This window comes from Siphateles boraxobius, unplaced genomic scaffold, assembly GCF_051911475.1.
Source record: "Siphateles boraxobius isolate OS27281-9 unplaced genomic scaffold, OSU_SipBor_1 30, whole genome shotgun sequence".
NCBI classification, from domain to species: domain Eukaryota; kingdom Metazoa; phylum Chordata; class Actinopteri; order Cypriniformes; family Leuciscidae; genus Siphateles; species Siphateles boraxobius.
This window is the reverse complement of record NW_027508920.1, coordinates 15,529,269-15,549,899: the sequence shown is the minus strand read 5'-3', so window position 1 is coordinate 15,549,899 and position 20,631 is coordinate 15,529,269. Positions and strand designations below refer to the sequence as shown.

At 43.3% G+C, this 20,631-nt stretch overlaps 1 long non-coding RNA gene across 1 annotated transcript in view; it reads right to left on the bottom strand.

The window, feature by feature from the left end:
• The window catches only part of LOC143757309 (uncharacterized), a 102,741-nt gene extending 82,110 nt beyond the window's left edge, over positions 1–20,631 (bottom strand). The window contains exons 1-2 of the long non-coding RNA XR_013210478.1: positions 20,299–20,631; positions 19,619–19,879 (exon numbers count right to left, since the gene is read on the bottom strand). This is a non-coding gene — a long non-coding RNA (uncharacterized LOC143757309). The remainder of the gene's footprint in view (positions 1–19,618; positions 19,880–20,298) is intronic.

Below are 20,631 nucleotides of genomic sequence, written 5' to 3'. Positions count from 1 at the left end.
CAGGGGCTTCCGCAGTGTTCCCTCCCACAGTTTTGGCACGCTTTCCCAGTGTTATCCATATCCACTGAGAGGGTCTTGCAGAACAGCAGTGTGATTTTCTTAGCTAGCTCCCGCCAAAGACGATAAGAAACTGCTCCGGCGGGTAGCTAAGCTGAGTGCTTGAAGGGGCCAGCACCATGGTGTTTTGTTAGGGATCCCAATTCGTTGGAAACTCCTCCGACGAGTCGTAGGAGTTTCCACGAAAGGGAACGTCTCGGTTACGTATGTAACCCTCGTTCCTGGCGTAGGGAACGGTCACGTCTCGTCCCGTCGCCATGCTGCTGTACCTTCGCGGAGGACTGGACACTGTCCGGCTCCTCAGCGAAAAGCAAATGTGTGCGCGCTTTACTTCCGCTTTATACCCGCACTGGTAGGCGGCGCGCGGAATGCAAATCTTGCATGCCCATGTTTATTGTCTTAGTTCACTCAAAGGCAGTTGGTCTCCCTAACGTGATCCCAATTCGTTGGAAACTCCTCCGACGAGACGTCTCCGTTCCCTACTCAGGGAACGAGGGTTACATACGTAACCGACACGTTTGTATTCCACAGAAGACTGAAATGCATACGGGTTGAAGGTGACAAAATGACAACAATTTTTTTTCATTTTTGGGTGAGCAATACCTTCAAAAACGGTATCCTTTTTACAGCCAGACTCATTGATTGAGGGGAGTCACTACATGTGTCTCTCAGATCAATAGGTCAAAAGCCGCTATTAAAAGATAAACACAGCCGGAGTTATGGATGAACGACAGAGGTGACATCTGCTTTGATGCAGAGCCTTGCTGATCACGTCACTTCGCCTTTGGTTTCCCTTTAAAAGTCCCTTCAAATTAGTGGATTTACACTCGTCCTTTTGAAATCTCAGATTAATCCAAACTGTAATTAGACTTTGTTGTCGTCTGTTCAATAGGCTCTTAATCTCTTATCTCTGGCAGATTGATTTTATATCACGTCTCGCCTGCATAAATACCCGTCCGGCAGATGTTTCTACTATCATCAATGAAAAGAGGCAATCTACCATTCCGTTAGCAATATACCACTTCCATGCAGTCAGCATCTGCTCTGCAATGAAGAGCAATTGCTCGCATTTCCCTGGCATGGTAATGCACCTCACCATCTGCAATAAAACCTTGTTGTGAGTCTGCAAAAGTCTGCGTACCGTAAAGAGGCTGGGTAAGAAATCAGTTAGATATACGTTTGTAAATGCACAAGTGGCCTTTTATACGTCCAACCACACAAGCCTGCCGAACAAAGCAATGGAAATGGCACGATCAAACGCGAATGCGCTGGAATGTAGATGTTCTCTGACATACATTTGCAAAGGCCTGTGTTCCTTTTATTATTGTCCTTTTTGAATATTCCCATTGCAGTTCATTCATGTGTCATAGTGTCTTCCAGAAAATCTTCGGTAACACTTTATTTTACAGTGTCTTTGTTATATATGTTACATGTACTTACCATATGTGACCAGTCACGGAAACTAGGGACACAAGTCGGTTCTGGGGCATTTTGAGTTATTCATAGATTCTGAGAGTGTAATATCCAAGCTTTCCAACGATGTGTAACATGTGGAAATCTGATAATATTTGGAGAAGTTGTGGCCATTTTAAAGTAGGCACTTAAAAAAGCTCAAAGAGGAGAAAACGAGCTAAAGATTGTGCAGTTCTCACCTGTCTCTGCTGCTGGGGGTGACAATAGGGCTCATTTACATCTCATTTAGATAAGCCATACCCCCTGTAAAGCTCCTCCATGTGCTTTACAGCTTTTTTTACACTTCGAATGAGTGCACTTCTGCCGCACTAGGCGAAAAACAATTGTGCTGCCCCTCTATTTGCAACGTACCAGCAACAACACACAAAGACCAATAATGCCATATAGCCTGCATATAACGCGAAACCAGCAACAACACATAAAGACCAATATGCCATATACATATAACGCAAAACCAGCAACAACACACAAAGACCAATATGCCATATAGCCTGCATATAACGCAAAACCAGCAACAACACACAAAGGCCAATATGCCATATACATACAGTATAACGCAAAACCAGCAACAACACACAAAGACCAATATGCCATATACATATAACGCAAAACCAACAACAACAAACAAAGACCAATAAGCCATAGGCCTACATATCTATAGCGCAAATAGTACGCAACGCTCGTGTGCCCAAAATGTCAACAATATTAAAGTTTATGTAGGAGGCAAATGCCTGCTGGCATTTTTCTTTAAGCAGTCATTTCTGCAATTTTCCAAATAATCACATTTCACCTCCTCAAATTACTGTTGCAAATCTCTTTACACCACTTTCTTATGTGCGTATACACACACAAATGAAATGTCCGCAAGCACATTATATCATCAGCAGGTTCAGCATCTTAAATAACGACTAAAGAGCAAATGAAGCTTAACTTACATTTCAGAAACACGCACGGCAGGCCTTCATCGCAGCAGCAAAGGTCTTAACTGCATCCTCTATTTCGATTCTCCGTCACATATGAAACAGCCAGCCACCGCTGTCAGCGAGCCGAGCCGCCGTATTGAAGCACTGAGGGCGAGCGCGCTGCGCCCATACCTCCGGTTCAGTTTCCCGAGCCCACGAAGTGCGGCGAAAACATTTTCGGTGTAACTGCCAGACGGTTCATCTCGTCTGCGACAATCTTTGCGGCATCCATCTTCATTGAATTTTGATATCAGAGAGAGCTGGCCAGAGCACAGCATAATAAGTAGCCATGTGGTTGACTTGGAGGGCGGGGGCAAAAGCGCCGGGTTATTCAGTATGGAAATACACACAGACAATGACACGCCACGCCCCTACTGCATGGTAGAATCTCCGAAAACAAGCCGATTTCAACCTCAAAATGTAAGCTTTTAAATATACCAATACTGCTATCTCAAACATGGAGAGGCTTCTTCGTGATTTCAATTAACAGATTCTCCAAAAAATTGAAAATCACCAATTTTGAAAAAAAACTCTTCTTTCTCATTTTGCTCGAAAGTTGTGCTGCCGACTTGTGTCCCTGGTTTCTGTGACGGGTCACATATATTAACAGTAAATTATGCATAATTACATGCTACTAAGCTTTAACCAAACCCTAATCCTACCCTAAGCCGATAGTAAGGTCATGTTGTTAATTAATATTACTCAGTACTTAAATACACAACCAGTCAAAAGTTTTGGATCAGTACGATTTTAAATGTTTTTAAAAGAAGTCTCTTATGCTCATCAAGGCTGCATTTATTTGATAAAAAAAAAAAAAAAAAAAAATACAACCCCCCCCAGGTAATATAGTGAAATATTATTACAATTTAAAACAGCTGTTTTATATGTGAATATATAGTAAAGTGTAATGTATTCCTGTAATCAAAGCTGAATTTTCAGCATCATCACTCCAGTCTTCAGTGTCAAATGATTCACCATTCTAATATGATGATTTGATGCTCAAGAAACTTTTCTCATTATTATCAATGTTGAAAACAGTTATTTACATTTGTATTTCAAAAGTTCAAAAGAACATAATTTATCTGGAATAGAAAGTGTTTGTAACATTAAACACTGCCGTTCAAAAGTTTGGGGTAAGTAAGATTTTATTTTTTATTTTTTAGGGGACATAAATAAAATATATCAATACTTTTACTCGTTAAGGAATAATTAAATTGATGAAAAGTTACAGTAAAGACATTTATAATGTTAGAAAAGACTCTATATTCTATGCTATTCTTTTGAACTGTATATTCATCAAAGAATCCTGAAAAAATATTGTACACAACTGTTTTCAACATTGACAATTATAATGAATGTTTTTTGAGCATCAAATCCGCATATTAGAATGATTTCTGAAGGATCATGTGACACTGAAGACTGTAGTAATGATGCTGAAATTTCAGCTTTGATCACAGAAATAAATTACATTTTAAAATATATTAAAATAGGAAACAGTTATTTTAAATTGTCATAATATTTAACAATATTACTGTTGTTGGGTTTTTTGTATTGTATTTTTAATTAAATAAAGGCAGCTTTGGTGAGGAGAAGAGACTTTTTTTTAAAACATAAAAAATCTTACAGATCAAACATTTTTACACGGCAGTGTATATAAATGCACTGTAACAATGACACCTTAAAATAAAGTGTAACCCAACTTTCCATGCAAGCGATCACAGATCCATAATGTGGAAGAGTGGGGTCAGACGGCCACATCCTCGCTCATTCAACAGTCAACATATAAACACTTAGCGGGCATACAAGAACCCTGGAAGCTTCTGGCAGATCAAGCCATTCCTTCTGCTGACACAATCTGTGGTCTAGAGGAAAAATATCTTCTGGGCTCCACCATAGGCTACAGCCTCTACCGCATTCAAACACACACTACACAATCCCTCACCTCTCCCTCCCGCATACATACAGCCTCACTTATCAAGTGCAACATTGTCAGGTGATGGGAAATGATTGGTCCCACGTCTCTGTTGAGCCTGTGGGGAATGTGATAACATGCCGTCAGACATTTTTCCTCGGAAGGCCTCTCACTCCATCTCTCTCTCTGACTTACACTAACGCTCACTTTCTGAATGTCAATGCAATTCATATGGGCTTGAAAGTCAATGAGGATAATCATCTTTACAGTAATTGCACATAGATTTGCAGCTCTGAAAATTTTTCTTGAGTGTATTTACTTATTTGCTATTAATTATATGTAAAGGTTATATTATATTATGTTATATTATATTATATTATATTAATTATATTATTCAACCAAGGCTCATTGGAAAAACATACATGTGGTGATGTATATATGTATATATTTTTATTATTCTTCATTTAACCAGATAAAACTTTCTGAGATTAAGAATCTCCTGACACCAGGGTCTGTAATTTCAGGTCATTTTGAAAAAATATTACATTGCTTCTAGTAAAATTTGCAACACTTTCGAAGTGAAATGTCCATTGAACAGCTCTAAAATCATGTTCAGTTTTATCCCAAACACATGAACGTGAATCTGGCAACTTTTCATCATGTTGGTTGTTGCACATGTTGCATCTGTTTGGAAATTAAATGTCTGGTGAGTGTCATTAAAACGTTAAGGCTCAATTGAGTTTGAAGATAACATACAACCTACACTAAACCCTATCCTGAACCTAACCGATAGTGTGAGCAAAAGCAAACGTTAGATAAAAAACACATTTGCAAAAGCAACCTTGCTATTTTAGCTTGAGTCTTTGAGCTCTTTTATAGTGATTCGTGTTTCAGGGCACCCATGCGTCCCGCATCGCAAGTGCTATTCTCTTCCAGGTGAGTAACTGAGCAAGTTCCCCAAACACCAATATTGTGTCGGCCCAGATCTGGCTCACATCTGGTACATGTGGATTCCACCCGTACCAGACGTGGGCCGGATCTGGGCCGACGTTATGTTGCTGTATGGGTCATAATGTTAGAAAAGCCATACTAGGTCTATAAATGGAGCTGGTTATGTGAAGAAAATATTAAAATGTATTAGTTTACAAATAATGAACTGTTTTCACACACACACACACACACACACACACACACACACACACACACACACACACACACACACACACACACACACACACACACACACACACACACACACACACACACACACACACACACACACACACACACACACAGGTTTAGAGGTCATGATATATTATTGTGGAAGAAACCATCCAAAAATAAGTCTTTATTAATCAATGATCTGCCCCTGTAATACTAATTTGAGTTTTATACTACATTTGCAATAATATCAAACTGCACAAAAGTTTTATTGTTATGTTTAAGGTGTTTACTTTTCTTAATGTCTTTCCTCTATTCATTTTATATGATACTGTATTTGGTACAATAGCTGTAATGTGGAGCGTTATTGTCTAATGCTATTGCTGCCAAAAAGTTACATTTTATCTTTATATTTTGTATTCATTATTAAGGCTCTGGCTAAATTCAATGAAGAATAATAGACAGTAGCATAAATAGTGATTAGCAGTGCTTGCTACTGTTAAAAGTGCAATTATTTCAGATTCTGAAATTCGGCTGTGTGATCTGTGTGGAGCCGATAATTGCATCCTGAACTTTAAAATGCAACCATGTTTTGAACTTTGTGGCAAACAATTGGACAAACCTGGAATTAAAGTTTTAGGATTTTGAAAAATGTTAAACAAAGAAGCATCATACATAAATGTGAAAATATTTAAGCTTCTGTACAATGTCTAGGATATTAAATATACAGAATCTCAAGATGCTCTATGGATCATTCTCAAATCATGTCGGAGGACAGGGTCGTGCAGCTTAAGTGCTGCTGTCATTAAAGCAAAATGGGACATGCCTGAGATATTCTGAAATCCATTACATTCTGACTTTTTTTTTTTCAATTCTGAAAATGAGACTGTCATACGTGCAAACAATTACCTCTGCAATCATCTGATCAAAGTGACCTCAGAATTGGTGGCAAATACATATGAATGAATAAAACGTATAAAACTTGTTCGTATATTTTCGTATGATCTGCTTACGCCACAGTGATGAGTATGTTTAGTGGTGGGATTAAAGGTAAACCTTCTTTTCTAATAATCATACGTTTTTGAATGATTTGCATCATACAAATTCAAACGAAATTGGCACCTCATTACATAGTTACATTTTCCTGTGAGATCAGGATGGGAAGTGATGTGGTTGAAAGGCTCTGTCAGATAGTCCTCAGTGCCTGTAGACCGATACATGCAGCAGCGACACAGTCAATTGCAGAGCAGTGTACCTCAGATGGCTTGCCCTGAGTGGGTAATGGAGATAAATTAACATCTGTCTCTCCCTGGAAGGACCTCTGCTCATTCAGACAGAAATTCTCCTTTCGGTTCCCTTTCATAGTAGAGCAGTGAGTCAGTAATCCGCAACATCATCACAATCCAAGCCACAGATGTCAGTGCTTTTTGTGACAATTTAGAGGTGAGGATCCACATGGTTTTCATATCACAGGACGAAAAGGAGGGGTCTGCTTCTCACACCACCACCAGACTGTATCCAAACATACCTTGTGGTGGAACGTGATCATAATATGAAGCATGGGTTTCAGTAGAATGAAGAAAATACTACATTTTTATGAAACTTGCCATCAAGATGTCACGTTTTGTTAATGTAAATTGACCCTATTTCCTTTTTAATGCCAGTGAAAGAAATATTAGTGCACATTATATTAAGGATAATGTACGGTACGCTGGTTGTTATCACTAAATCACCCTTGTATCACTCTGAATGGATTTATTTCGTGATAATGACAGGCTGATATATACTCGGATATACTGTACGTCACAATAGTGGGGAAAAAAAGACGATTGCAACTTAAGTTTAATGCACATTTTGAGACGACTTAAAGGAAGAGTCAAAAATGATTTTGTGTTTTTCAAAGAAAGGATTTGAAACGACACGAGGATGAGCGAATTACCATTTTTCCCTTTTTTGGGTGAACTATTCTATTAAGTGATGTGTCAAATTGAGTGCCTTTTGGCCCACCTACTTACGTACCAGCTTGAAGTCCAACAGCCTATTCTCACAAGGCCTGTTAACACTCGTTCTTGGAGAAGTCATTTTGTGATGTTAAAATCAGGTAGCAGTGGTGGATGAGAGCCTTGATTACATCTCGTCTCGAATGTCTGAAAGAGCTGATGAGGAAGTAAGTGGAGCTCAGCGCATGGGAAAACCTTAAGAGATTGTGATTTGTTGCTAATTACATGATACCGAGGTAAAGGATCGCTCTGTCTAAACAGGAGAGATGCATTACCCCCTTGAGTGAGTATTTAATTGCCTCCTGCTATTTTACCGCACTAGACAAAGATGACCATGGAAATTTATTTCAGCAATTTTCCGAGAAGCAATTGATGAGGTTCATAGTGCTGTGAATAGTGAGTTTATAGAGCGAGTCATAGTGAATGATTTTCATAAAACAGATGATTGGATTAAAAGATGGATCTCTGATAGAGGAATTCATAATCCTATGCATGCTTTTTTGTTCGAATGCTTAATTAAACAGAATCTCCAGGGTTCTAAATACTTTACCTGTGATTTGATGCAAATTGAAGGTATACATAAGTAAGTAAGTTGTCATTTAGCAAACACTTGTATCCAAAGTGATACATCTTTCACATTACACTGTGTCATTATTTATTTAAAAAAAAAAAAACTAGGCAAAAATGGAAAAGCCATGGGTGACAAACAAAGTACTATGATTTCAAAAAAGAAGAAATTGGCAGGTGAAAAACTTTTGGCAGGTGCTCGATCAAATGAAGGATCAAATTCAAAATAAACAAGAAACGGCACACTGCCACATCTCCTCCCAAGGATTTATTAAAATTAACAACATTTTGACTCAAAGGGTCTTCGTCAGGCAAGTAACAATCAAAGAAAGGTACAATTTATATCAGTGTGAACTATCACATTTAAATGAACAGCAATGGGGTTCTTTTGGACATTCGAACATATTACTTCTATGTTCTGCAATGTGCGATTTCAAACAACGCTGCGTTTTACCTATGTATGCTAAACCACATATTTAAATTACTTTTTTGGTGTTACACGAAATTAATCCCTTAATTTTCAACTGTTTCCCAGAATGTGGATGGCTAAAAGTGTGACATTTATTTGTGAAATTACGTTGTGCACATTGTCCACACCTATATTACCATCAGGGACTGAAAAGGGATTGCTTGGACGATCACACCCTTGGTCGGCTCTCACCACCACATGCCGTATATTAGGAGCTCGTTTATGTACAAATTGTGGAGGATCTTTACATAAATGACTAATGACAAACAAAGTACAACCTTACTGCTTCCATAGGAATGAAGAGGGTAAGTAGCAGTCAGGCGATTCTAATCAAATGCCTTTGATTAATTGATCATCGGCAAGCGCGACCACCTCTACAAAGCAGAAGTTTTGGCAGTTTGCTGGTCTGGGGCTTTTAGTGTTTGTTAACACAATACCAAGGAGGAAAGACATCAGGAATGATCTTAGAGAAGCAATTGTTGCTGCCATCAATCTAAAAAGGGTTATACGGCCATTTCCAAACAATTTGAAGTCCATCATTCGAAGGAAGATTATTCACAAGCGGAAAAAATTCAGGACGGTTGCCAATCTTCCCAGGAGCGGACTTGCCAGAAAATTCACCCCAGGATTAGTGCAAGGCTTAGTGAAATTGCAAAACACCCAATAACTACACCTAAGACAATACAGGACTCAGTTAACAGGATACATATTAAAGTATATGGCAGTACAATTACAAAAAGATGGGACATGTATGGCTAGTTTGGAAGGGTTCCCATGAGAAAGCCTTTTCTCTCTTAAAAGAACACAGCAGCATGGCTTGAGTTTGCAAAGTTGCATCTGAATAAACCATAAGACTTCTGGAACAATCTCCTTCGGACAGACGTGACCAAAGTGGAGATGTTTGGCCATAATGCACAAGGCCATGTTTGCCGAAAACCAAACACAGCATATCAGCACAAACACCTCTTACCAACTGTCCATCACTCTGGTAGAGGCTTGGTGATTTTTGGCTTGTTTTGCAGCCACTGGACCTCTTGCAGTCATTGAGTTGATCGTAAACTCCTCTCTATAACAAAGTTTTCTAGAGTCAAATGTGAGGCCATCGGTCCAACAGCTAAAGCTTCGCCGATATTAGGTCATGCAACAGGACAATGATCCCAGGAACACCAGCACATATACAACATAATGGATGAAAAGGGTGTTGCACTGGCCCAGTCAAAGTCTAGACCTGAACCTGACTGAAATGTTGCGGTGGGATCTTAAGAGAGCTGTGCATAAACAGAACTGAAGCAATGTTATAAAGAAGAGTGGGCCAAAATCCCTCCAGAACAATGCGAGAGACTGATACTGTCATACAGAAAACAATATTGGTGCTAAAAGTGGCTCTATAAACAATTGAATCATAGGGTGTACTTAGTTTGTCACCCATGGCTTTTCCATTTTGGCGTTATTTTTCTTAAACAAATAATTACACAGTGTAATATGTCATTTTTTATCGTTCATCTGAGGTTGTATTTCTCTTTATTTTAAGACCTGCTAGCAACCAGTTGATTTTTATTATGTTCTGATAAACCATAAAATTCTAAAGGGTTTCCTTCCTTATTCACATGACAGTATATCATTTCTGAAACATGTCTTACAACACTTATCCAGGCACAGGGCTTACATACTTAGGGAACGTAATCTAAGGCTACATTCAGATTGTATGCAAATGTGGCCAAATATATATATATATATATATATATATATTATTTATTTATTTATTTATTTTTGCTCACATGTGACTAAGATCTGTTTTTCTCATGACAGTGTGAACTGCACAAACCATATGGAATCTGGGTCCTCATTTATAACCATTGCGTACGCACAAAACAGGCCCTGAAAGAGGCGTACGCCACTTACGACGCACAAGTTGTGATTTAAAAAAAAAAAATTGACGGGAAATTTTGCGCACCTGCACGCAAGCTCTGACCCATGCGTACGAACATTTTGGAGATGGAGCAGTTTGGCGACACCGATGGTGAGCTGGAGTTACATGTCTTTTTGGTCACTTTTAGACAGAAAATCTAATGAAAATTATACATATACAGAAAGATAATACAACTACAATTTCACTCACTAAGCCTATCACATGAAGCAAACATCCATCCCTTCTTAAATGTCCGCGTCAGCGAGCGCATTGGGCCGTTTAGTGAAACTGACGCATATATAGCCTATCTAAAACCGTAAATCTTCATTTTAAGTCCTAATCATAAATGCAGTCCATGTTCACAATAACAGTTTAAATAAATAAAATAATGATTTAAACTTTGTTTTACTTCTGATGTAAACATTTAGATTAAATAATTAGTACATGAAATCATTACTGAGAAGTTACAACATTTTTTTTATATTCAATAAATAGAAATATTTGTTGTGATGCAATGCTTCGAACACTTTTCCTCTGGCATGCTGTGTTTTAATGTTTAACTACAGAGATAATTGCTTAAATCATGATAATAGCAGATTGTCTGAGAAAATAGTTTTGTGCAAATAATACACAACAAGGTCTATCTGTTTCCATTAAAAAACATAAATCAATTAAAAATACTCCTTGGCCAGTGGAAAAGATTGAGAAAACTTTCTCCGAAATGTATTTTACACTATTTGATTTATTTATTCAAAAACGAGGCAAGGATAGGCTACTAAATTATTGTTAGTAATGTAACTAATGTGACAGCACATGCGCATTTCATATTTTCCTAATGTCTTGTATACTGTTAAACATGTTAGCACGTGGATGAATAATCATATGCAAATGATATGCAGATGAGGATATGCATAGTAAAACTAGGCGTTGTAGGCTCCATATATGGTTGTTTCGGGGAGGTGTTTGGCATGTCCGCACAATCTTCCGCTGACGGATTTATAAAGTGAATTCTGCGCAGGTTCTGGCGTACGCACGGTTTTATAAGTCTAAATATTTTTTTGCGTATGCCATTTTTGGTCTTCTGCCACACGTACACTTTTAATAAGGATCCTACGTACAGTTTTATAAATGAGGCCCCTGATCTTTTCAATTCTGATTTGTGCCACCTCCATATGTGGTCCTAAATCCTATTTGATGTTTTGCAGGTCGGATGTTTTGCAATGTGACCACAGTCTGAACAGTCAAATTGGAATTTATGTGAATTCTACGTCATTCTAAAGCAACATTTGTCACAATTCTGCACTCATGGGATTCACTTCAAATATTTTACATAAGTTATCAAGACAGTTGTGAAAGGTAGTCAGTGAAGGACTGTCACGATTTTTGTCTTGTCTCTGTCACGTTTTGGTTTGTTCATGTCATGTTCCATGTCTGTCATGTGATTCCCTGTTTGTCATGTGATCCTGCCATGTGTCTTGTCATTGCTTAATCGTCTATTCATTGTTCACAGGTGTCCCTTGTCTTGTCATTAGTCTGTATATTTTAGCCCTCATGTTTGCAATGTGACCAGGGGCCTGTTTCAGAAAGGAGGTTAAGTGAAAACTCTGAGTATGTTAAACCTGAGATGAGGGAAACTCTGGGTTTTCTGTTTCAGAATGGGAGGTAAGTCAAACCTGAGAAAGCAGGGTAAGTCAAGCCCGTTTCTGAAAGAGAGGTAACTTATACTCCGAGTCAGTTACCATGGTAACTTAGGCTGCGTTCCAAACCGCATACTCAATGAGTAGGTACTTAATTTCAATGAGTACTTACTTAACGAGCGCTAAAAGAGTAGGTACTTTATAGCCAAATCTCGTTGAGTATGAATGCGATCCGGACATCATCCGCCATGTTGACGTTATCATGTGACCTACGACGCGTTATCACAAGCGCAACAACTTAAAAGATGAAAGACACGTTTAATTCATCTATCTGTAAATATCTTGATATTGATGAAACTTGCTCATTTTGTGGTATTGTTTAAGAAACAGCTGCCAATTTATTTTGTGAATACATTTAGGGTTGATTTAAGTTGTTATATTTTAAACCCTACTAATGTGACCCACAGTTCCTTATAACGATTGTTTTTAAGAAACCCCAAAATCGTCATCTCTTGAATATGTTGTTAATTTCTTTATTTTATACCCAAAAAGTTTCTCCTTTAAGTTTTCCTCTTTTCATGATAAATTTACCTCTCGTTTTATCCCTCAGACTTATAACAACAAAACAATTTTTTAATGTAGGGCCTATTATGAAGAACTATTTAAAGATATTTAGCCTTGTTATTGTTCTTTTTTCCTGTGTATATATCATATTATGATGTACACAAACCAATAATCCTTATTTTTTCTATTTTGTCATTATGATTGTTCATTGTTAGAAACAACTATGGTATCTTTCTATGATCTTTATGTAATAAGTTTAAATTATATGAGCGACAGGTGCACCAACACTTCATAACATCAGTAACTCGACAGCACAACCTAGAACAGTTTTCCTCGGCATTTGTAATGTCTGCATAAGGAGACGGGCGGCTGCTCGAAGATCTCCTGTGGAGAAAACGTCCTGGTTGCGTATGCAACCCACCGTTCCCTGAAGGAGGGAACGGAGGACGTAGTCGACGCGACTGAAATGGGATCACGCTAGGGAGCCTATCATCTTCGAGTACTATTGAACGAGCCAATGTAATTGGCGTGCGTGATTCGCATCACACACTCCGCCCCCGCGGCGCGGGTATAAATACGGAAGTGGATGCACGCACTAGTTGCTTTTCGCTGAGGAGCCGAGAGTAACCCGGGGTCAGCGGTGGTCCAGCGGTAGTGGCAAGGGGACTACGTCCTCCGTTCCCTCCTTCAGGGAACGGTGGGTTGCATACGCAACCAGGACGTTCCCTTTCAGTCGATAACGTCGGACGTAGTCGACGCGACTGAAATGGGATCAACCATTGAACACGCCACTAACGCTGCCACCTTCCAGTGCCTAAACCAAAGCCTCCTGATGCCCCCGCAAACTTAAGGCGGGGAAGGACAGGGCTTAGGCCAGGGAAGTCACTGCTGTTCCTACAGGACCACTGGGAAAGCGTTCCCCGTACGTTGGAAGGAAGGGACGCTGCGGAAGCCACATCCAACCCGAGGGAGGAAATGTGGAGAATACACATATGAACTGGGCGGAAACCGGGCAGTCTAACATATGGAATGTCACTGGGGTGGCTCCAGCCTAAGACGGGGGGAGACACACCGGACAGTGACGGCAGAGAGACTCTGCCGAGGGAAGACACGGGCTCACCGCAGGGAGCCGTATCGTGGAAGAATACACATATGGGGTCACCGAAGGGACCGCCACATATGGACCCAGCCTAACACAGGTTCCACACTGCTTACGAGTGGTAGGCCTAACACCAGACGTTCCGCACGTCCGACGTCGGAGGGGTGTGGAGGAACTCAACAGGGTTCAATTTTAAGGGAACTCAACTGGAGTAGAAAGGCGCACGTATCCAGTCCATAGGAGGGGAATGGCGCAGCAAGCCGACACTTGAACCGGGCTCACGGTGAAACTGGCTTCATGAGAAGGGAGCCCACGGGAAGCAGCGGTTCAACTAGGTGTCGTCCAGCCCCCAACTCTAGAATCTGTTTAGCAAAGTATATCGTCAACGCCCAGGCGGAGCACTTTACACTCATCATAGAGGAGCTCAACACCTAAGTGGACATGTTGCATCTCGGATCTCTGCCGAAATGAAGGCAAGCACTAAGTGCAACTTTGCATGGAAACAGCCTTCCCTCTCTGCTGAATTCCAACAGATATTTGAAGAGCTGGTCTGAGGTCTATGACTTGCATTCTGTACACGTCCAAGCGAATCGGACAGAGAAGCCAGGGCTGGATCTGCCTCCTCCAGGGCAGCGCTTGCAGGCTCACCACCTGCTCCTATTACGGGAGAGGTAGGAACCTTGGGCACCATCCGAGCCGGGGTCTCAGCTTGTGAGAGTTAGCCGGCCCAGACTCCAGGCACAATACGTTGACCGAAAGCGAGCAAGTCCCTACCCTCTAGTAGAGACCACGCGAGCAGGAGAACTGATATAACAGAATTTTTAACTCACTACCCGCAGTGGCTCAGGGGCGGTCTCTGCAGTGCAGTCGCACCAGGGACAAGGCCCAAGAGGATAAAGAGGGACACAAGGATTTACAAGACCTTGCTCCTCAGGAACCTGACGATCAGACCGTGCTTCTGCATACTTCTGCAACACGATGAGCGTCGTTTAAACACCGAGGCAACATCATTTTGAGGGTGATTTAGGAAAACAGCCTACTGCAACCCATTTTGCAGGAAAGAGAGCACTGAAGTGATCGAAAGCTTTCAGGATCTCCTCAGGGGAGAAGACGCACTCAACGACTAGGTTCCACTTCTAAAGGCGTAAGCACGCTACCCAATTCTAGGGGGTGCTCGCAGAAGTGATGGTAACTAACACATGTTCTTGTGATAGCCACCTGAACCTCCGCGTTCGGATAAGACCGCCCGGAATCTCCGGGGGAAGAACGCGTGTGCCATCGTGCCCCGTCCCCGAATCCAGGGGAAGTCAGGAAGGCTGTTGAAGGGAACCAGGTCTAGTTGGGCCAATGAGGGGCAACTATGAAGACCTGTTCCTCTCCTGACATGGCACGTAGGTGCAAGTGACGGGCGCAAAAGACAGGAGCATTGCTCAACACAACATGTGAAGATCACTGGGCTTCAGGAGCATTTTCTGCTCAGCACTTGGGTGTGACAAGTTCACTGAGCTTCAGGAGCATTCCTGCTCAACACCTGAGTGTGATAAACTCACCGAGCTTCAGGAGCATTTCTGCTCAACACTTGAGTACGAAGAACCTCACTGAGCGACAGGAGCATTTCTGCTCAGCACTTGAGTGTGACAAGTTCACTGAGCTTCAGGAGCATTACTGCTCAACACCTGAGTGTGATAAACTCACTGAGCTTCAGGAGCATTTCTGCTCAACACTTGAGTGCGAGGAACTTCACTGAGCACCAGGAGCATTTCTGCTCAGCACTGCGTGTGATGAATTCACTGAGCTACCTGTGATGGACTCACTGAGCTACAGGAGCATTGCTGCTCAACACCAGAGTGCGATGAACTTCACTGAGTTTCAGGAGCAAATCTGCTCAACATGAAGAGTGATGATTTCACTGACTTGCAGGCGCAAGGCGACCATGAGTCGCAGTCACTTTTAGAAGGCTCACTGGGGTTAAACGCATTTCTGCGGGCCCCTGGGGCCGCTGAGTCCCAGTGTTTGTCCAAGGGTAGTCCGCTCGGTTTACCCAAACACTGGCGGAAAAATAAAACCGGGGGGGCAACTGAGCGGCCCCGGAATGGTCATGACCCAGCCGGACCCAGGGGATGGAGTCTCCACTTGCCCTGGCTATAACTGTCGTGAGGCTCGATGGCGGCACGATTGAGTAAGCGGGAGGAGTGGAATAAGGCGCCCTCAGAAGCGTCTGACTCCAAGGAGGAGGTGACGGGTGAGTTTGTGACATGCAGGGGAAGCTTGCGCAACGGTCGCAATGTCTAACAACTCGAGGCACGAATGCCCGTGTAGTCGGGGGTCGCCCAGGCCCCCGTTAAAACACGCCCTTTGTACATGGCCGCTCTGTTGAAGAGGGTTTGGCAGCAGACCGGGATGAACTATAGTCACACAGGGTGAGCTGCTCTGCCACGGTCACCTCGGGACTCGATCGTGAAGCTAGCGCTGAAGCGGTCACATATGGAGGGAGCCAAAGGCTGCGACTACCATATACCCCAGGAGCCTCTGAAAGTTCTTTCAGTGGGACCCTTTCTCACTTCAACACCAGCTGAACACATTCTCATTGGAGAGACATGTTGGACCGAGTACCTCTCCAAAACTAGAAAAGAGATACTCAGCCCGTGGGCGAGATTACTCTCTTCCAGTTGACCTGAAGACCCAACGGGCTCTGGAGCACTCGAGGGGAAGGACACTGTACTGATACTCCACCCTTAGACGCAACACACAGGATGGCCTGCGGTGCGGGAGGTAGAGATCTGAAGCACATGTCTTTCAGGTCAAAGCTGCAGACCAATCTTGGGCCAAGATGGTCACGACCCACCACCTAGTAGCACGAAGAACGAGTTTACAACTGGCCTTCGTACCGGCTGGAGGAGCGGCTATATCAAATCCTTCGCCAGCAGGATAAGATAAGCACGCACAAGTCAGGAGCACTGCTCAACACTCGGTGTGATGAATATCACTGAATTTTCAGGAGCACGTCTGCTCAACACCTAATGTGATGACTATCACTGACTTGAGCGGGGTAGCCGAGCCTGAGGTGGGGCAGCAAAGTAGAGAGAGTGGTGTTAGTGTGCTGTGCAACACTTACCTGTCTCCACAAGCGGCAGGGGGCGCGTGAGAAGGCGGATGACCGGGTCCTCGAACGCACCAAGCTGCCTGCTGGCGACCAAGGGGGAGCTGAGGGGTGTAAGGCTATACAGGGTCACACCCGCCAGACTGGCCCTCTTGGGACCCAGGAACAGATGAAATTGCTCTCTCTTTGAAGTGTGGGTACCGCTTGCTCCGCTTTTTTTTTTTTTTTTTTTTTTAGGGAGCCAGCGGCGGAACAGACACACACACAAACAAAGGCTCCACCCGGCCCTCACCCGGGGGGAGGGAGTGATCGTGCCACTCCAAGAGCATCTCATCCATTCCTGGGCGGCCCGCTCCGGAATGCTTTCGCTGTCGCTTGCCACCTGGCTTGGCAGCGCCTGGAGCGGGCTGGGCGTCTCTACTGCGGCCGGCTCCCTGCTGAGGCCTGGGTGGAGGCTGCTGCGGAGGGCCAGCAGGAGCGGCGGCCGGAGAACGCCCACGGCGACGAGCAGGCGGAGGAGCTGCCACCGGCGGCGGGTGGAGGCAGCAGCTGGCCACCGGGGCAGGATGTGCCGGATGACCTCCGTCTGCGCTTGAGCGGCAGAGAACTGTTTGATGCAGTTCTCCACCGCGTCGCCGACCAGCCCAACCTGGGAAATTGGGGAGACCAGGAACCGAACCTTGTCCGCATCCGCCATACCAACCAGGCTGAGCCAACGAAGGCGCTACTGGACCACCAAGGTGGACATCGCCAGACCGATCACGCACGCTACGACACCCGTACCCCGGAGGGTGAGGTCGGATGCAGTGCGGTGCTCACCTATGAGCGCACGGTCTGGATTACCCTCGTGCATGCCATGGGTGCCCTAGCCTGCAGCAACGCCATGGCACGCAAGAGGAAGGGGCTTGCCCACAGGCTTTGTAAGCTCTGCCCGTCGGAACGGACGAAACTCACAGGCCTTAGGGGGGAGACGAGGATCCCCCCAAAAGGCAGCGGCCGCCGGACACAGGTGCACCTGTGTCGACAGACCGCTCCAATGGAGGGACACCTCGCAACCCTTCACCGTTCCTCCATCAAGGGTAATGAGGGGGAAAAGCTATTCAGGCAGTTTCTGGCAGAGAAAGATGCTGTTCACCACCTGATAAGCTCTCCATGCATTTCGGGAAAGAAAGGCACTGGGGCGGCGAGCTGAGAACCAGCGCGGCCCGCCCCAAGATACCAAACTCCAGATTCCAACCGAGACTGAACGGGACACGGTGGAGGTTCCACTCGAGCCCGGCAGCCTCGGCGGCCCGTTTCAGCATAGCTGATAATTCTGGATCCGGCTCGGGCAACATTGAACTCCCGGAGGGAGACAATGCAGCCGAGTCATCATCTCCAGAAGTCAGCTCACCCTCTGATGCTGCAATCGGCGTCCTGTCCTCCAGGGGAGCCCCGAGTGAAACCGCTGGCCCACCCATTACAGATGGACCAGCAGACAACACAGGAGGCTCCAGTGGTTGCAGTGGAAGGGAGGAGTGAGGAGCCCACAGGGAATGGTTACCGGGCGGGACATCCAACACTATCCTCCGGTCACCCATCCCACACAGCACCCGAGGGTGGGGCATGGTAATGGGGACTCGCTCTCCGCGAACGAAGGCGAGTCTCGCCCTCAACACTGCGACAGTCATGTTCCCACAGTGAAAACATGAGCTGTCCACAAAAGCTGTCTCAGCGTGCTGTAAGCCAAACACGTGACACAACAGTTGTGACCATCAGAGAGAGACAGGGAACGACCGCACCCAGAAACGCACGGGCGGAATGACATCTTGAAAAAGACGCAAACGCACCCGTGTTGCTCTTTCAGAAAATAGGACCGTCACCAGTGCCGGAGCACACAGGGAAATGACCGCGGCAACACTGAACAGAGAACTGAAACAGTGAAGCACTCACTTTTCCGCCCTCTAACCAGCCATCAACACACACAAACATTTAGAAATTTGTTGCTGTTAAAACAGCAATTGAGAGCTCAAAGCTCGCGATCACCGCTGCACTCGCGCTGTAGAACACCAGCACTGGGAGAGTCTTCCTGAAGAACACCGACACACTCGCTCGTTGTAGACAACAGCACTCTCAGAGACATCAAACGATCGGCTCCGAAGCGAAAGGCAACTAGTGCGTGCATCCACTTCCGTATTTATACCCGCGCCGCGGGGGCGGAGTGTGTGATGCGAATCACGCACGCCAATTACATTGGCTCGTTCAATAGTACTCGAAGATGATAGGCTCCCTAGCGTGATCCCATTTCAGTCGCGTCGACTACGTCCGACGTTATCGACTGAAAGGGAACTGTTGATTTTATACTCGAAAAATGTAAGTATCGCTCCTTAAAAATTAATATATTACCTCAGAATGAATTGCATTGTTAGCCCACCCCAAAACTTAAACAAAATAATATTAAATGCTAACCAATACTTAATTATATTACTTTTTTATATACTAAAAATGATATAATTTAATAAAACAAGCAAAATGTAATTTGTTTTGTCATATGAGTTATGCATGAATACACACGAACATCTCAATTGTCAGTCAAGCAATGAATTAATGCATACATTAAATAATTATATTTTATATACTGACAACAATAAGAAACATGAATAAATGAGTAAAAGAACAAATAAAAGTAACCATCACACAATAAACAAATGCATATACAATTCAACAACACATGAAACAAATCTTTATTCAAACTACAAGCATGTATTTACAGGCGCTGAACCCCACATACTGCCATCTCAACACAGCGGTTCCCATTCTGCGGCTTTACTCTGATGAATTCACCAGAGGTGACCGTGCCTTCGTGCCGGTTCTGCGCTGCGCTTCACAATCTGAGGCGATAAAGGCAGATGGAGAGATGGAGCGTCTCATCCATGGCACCGTTTCCAGGATTCAGCTCTGGGCTCCTCATCCTCAGTGCTCACACCAGTCTGAATAAAAACACGATTAGTTACTTTATAGATTTGTTTATTTACCTTATTTACAGCACATGTGTCTAATGTCAACACTGTTGACAACAGTGAATTAACGTTATCCTATAATAATGCCACACATACATCACTCAGATGTCTTTTTCATGTTGTGATGTGCTCATCTGCAATATGTCAATACTTACAATATTTTCCTTTCAGATGTAAATAGACATTTTAAATAAGCGTGTTTAAGATGTTATGTAAATCCACTTTAGAGAGGTTACGTGTGCTTAGAGCTCCCCTGTTAGCTAGCTATACAAAACATGTTTTTACAGCAAAATCACAACTATACTATACTGTCTAACTACTTTACACCATCAACAGTTAAAACATCTACTCTATAGTAGTTTAACACATAAGGAACCGTGTTTACTCACATTTGAAAACCCCCGGCGTCGCAATCTCCGTGATGTTTGATAATGACGTATGCTCTCGCGTGGCCTCCTGGGATAGAAGAGTACGCATCGGACAGCACTCAAAAATCGGGCCGGAAGCAGTAAGCCATCCGGGAACTTCTCGCCTACTCTTTTATGAATACTGATGTTTCGAACGTACTGCTTCCTTCACGTACTGTTTTCGCCTACTATATAGTAGGTAAGTAGGCATATTCGAACGCACTTAAGTCCGAATCTCGCGATAATTAGTACGTCACCCAGGTAATTCTCGCCTACTCTTTTGGATTCATACATACTTTTTTGCTCGCCTACTCT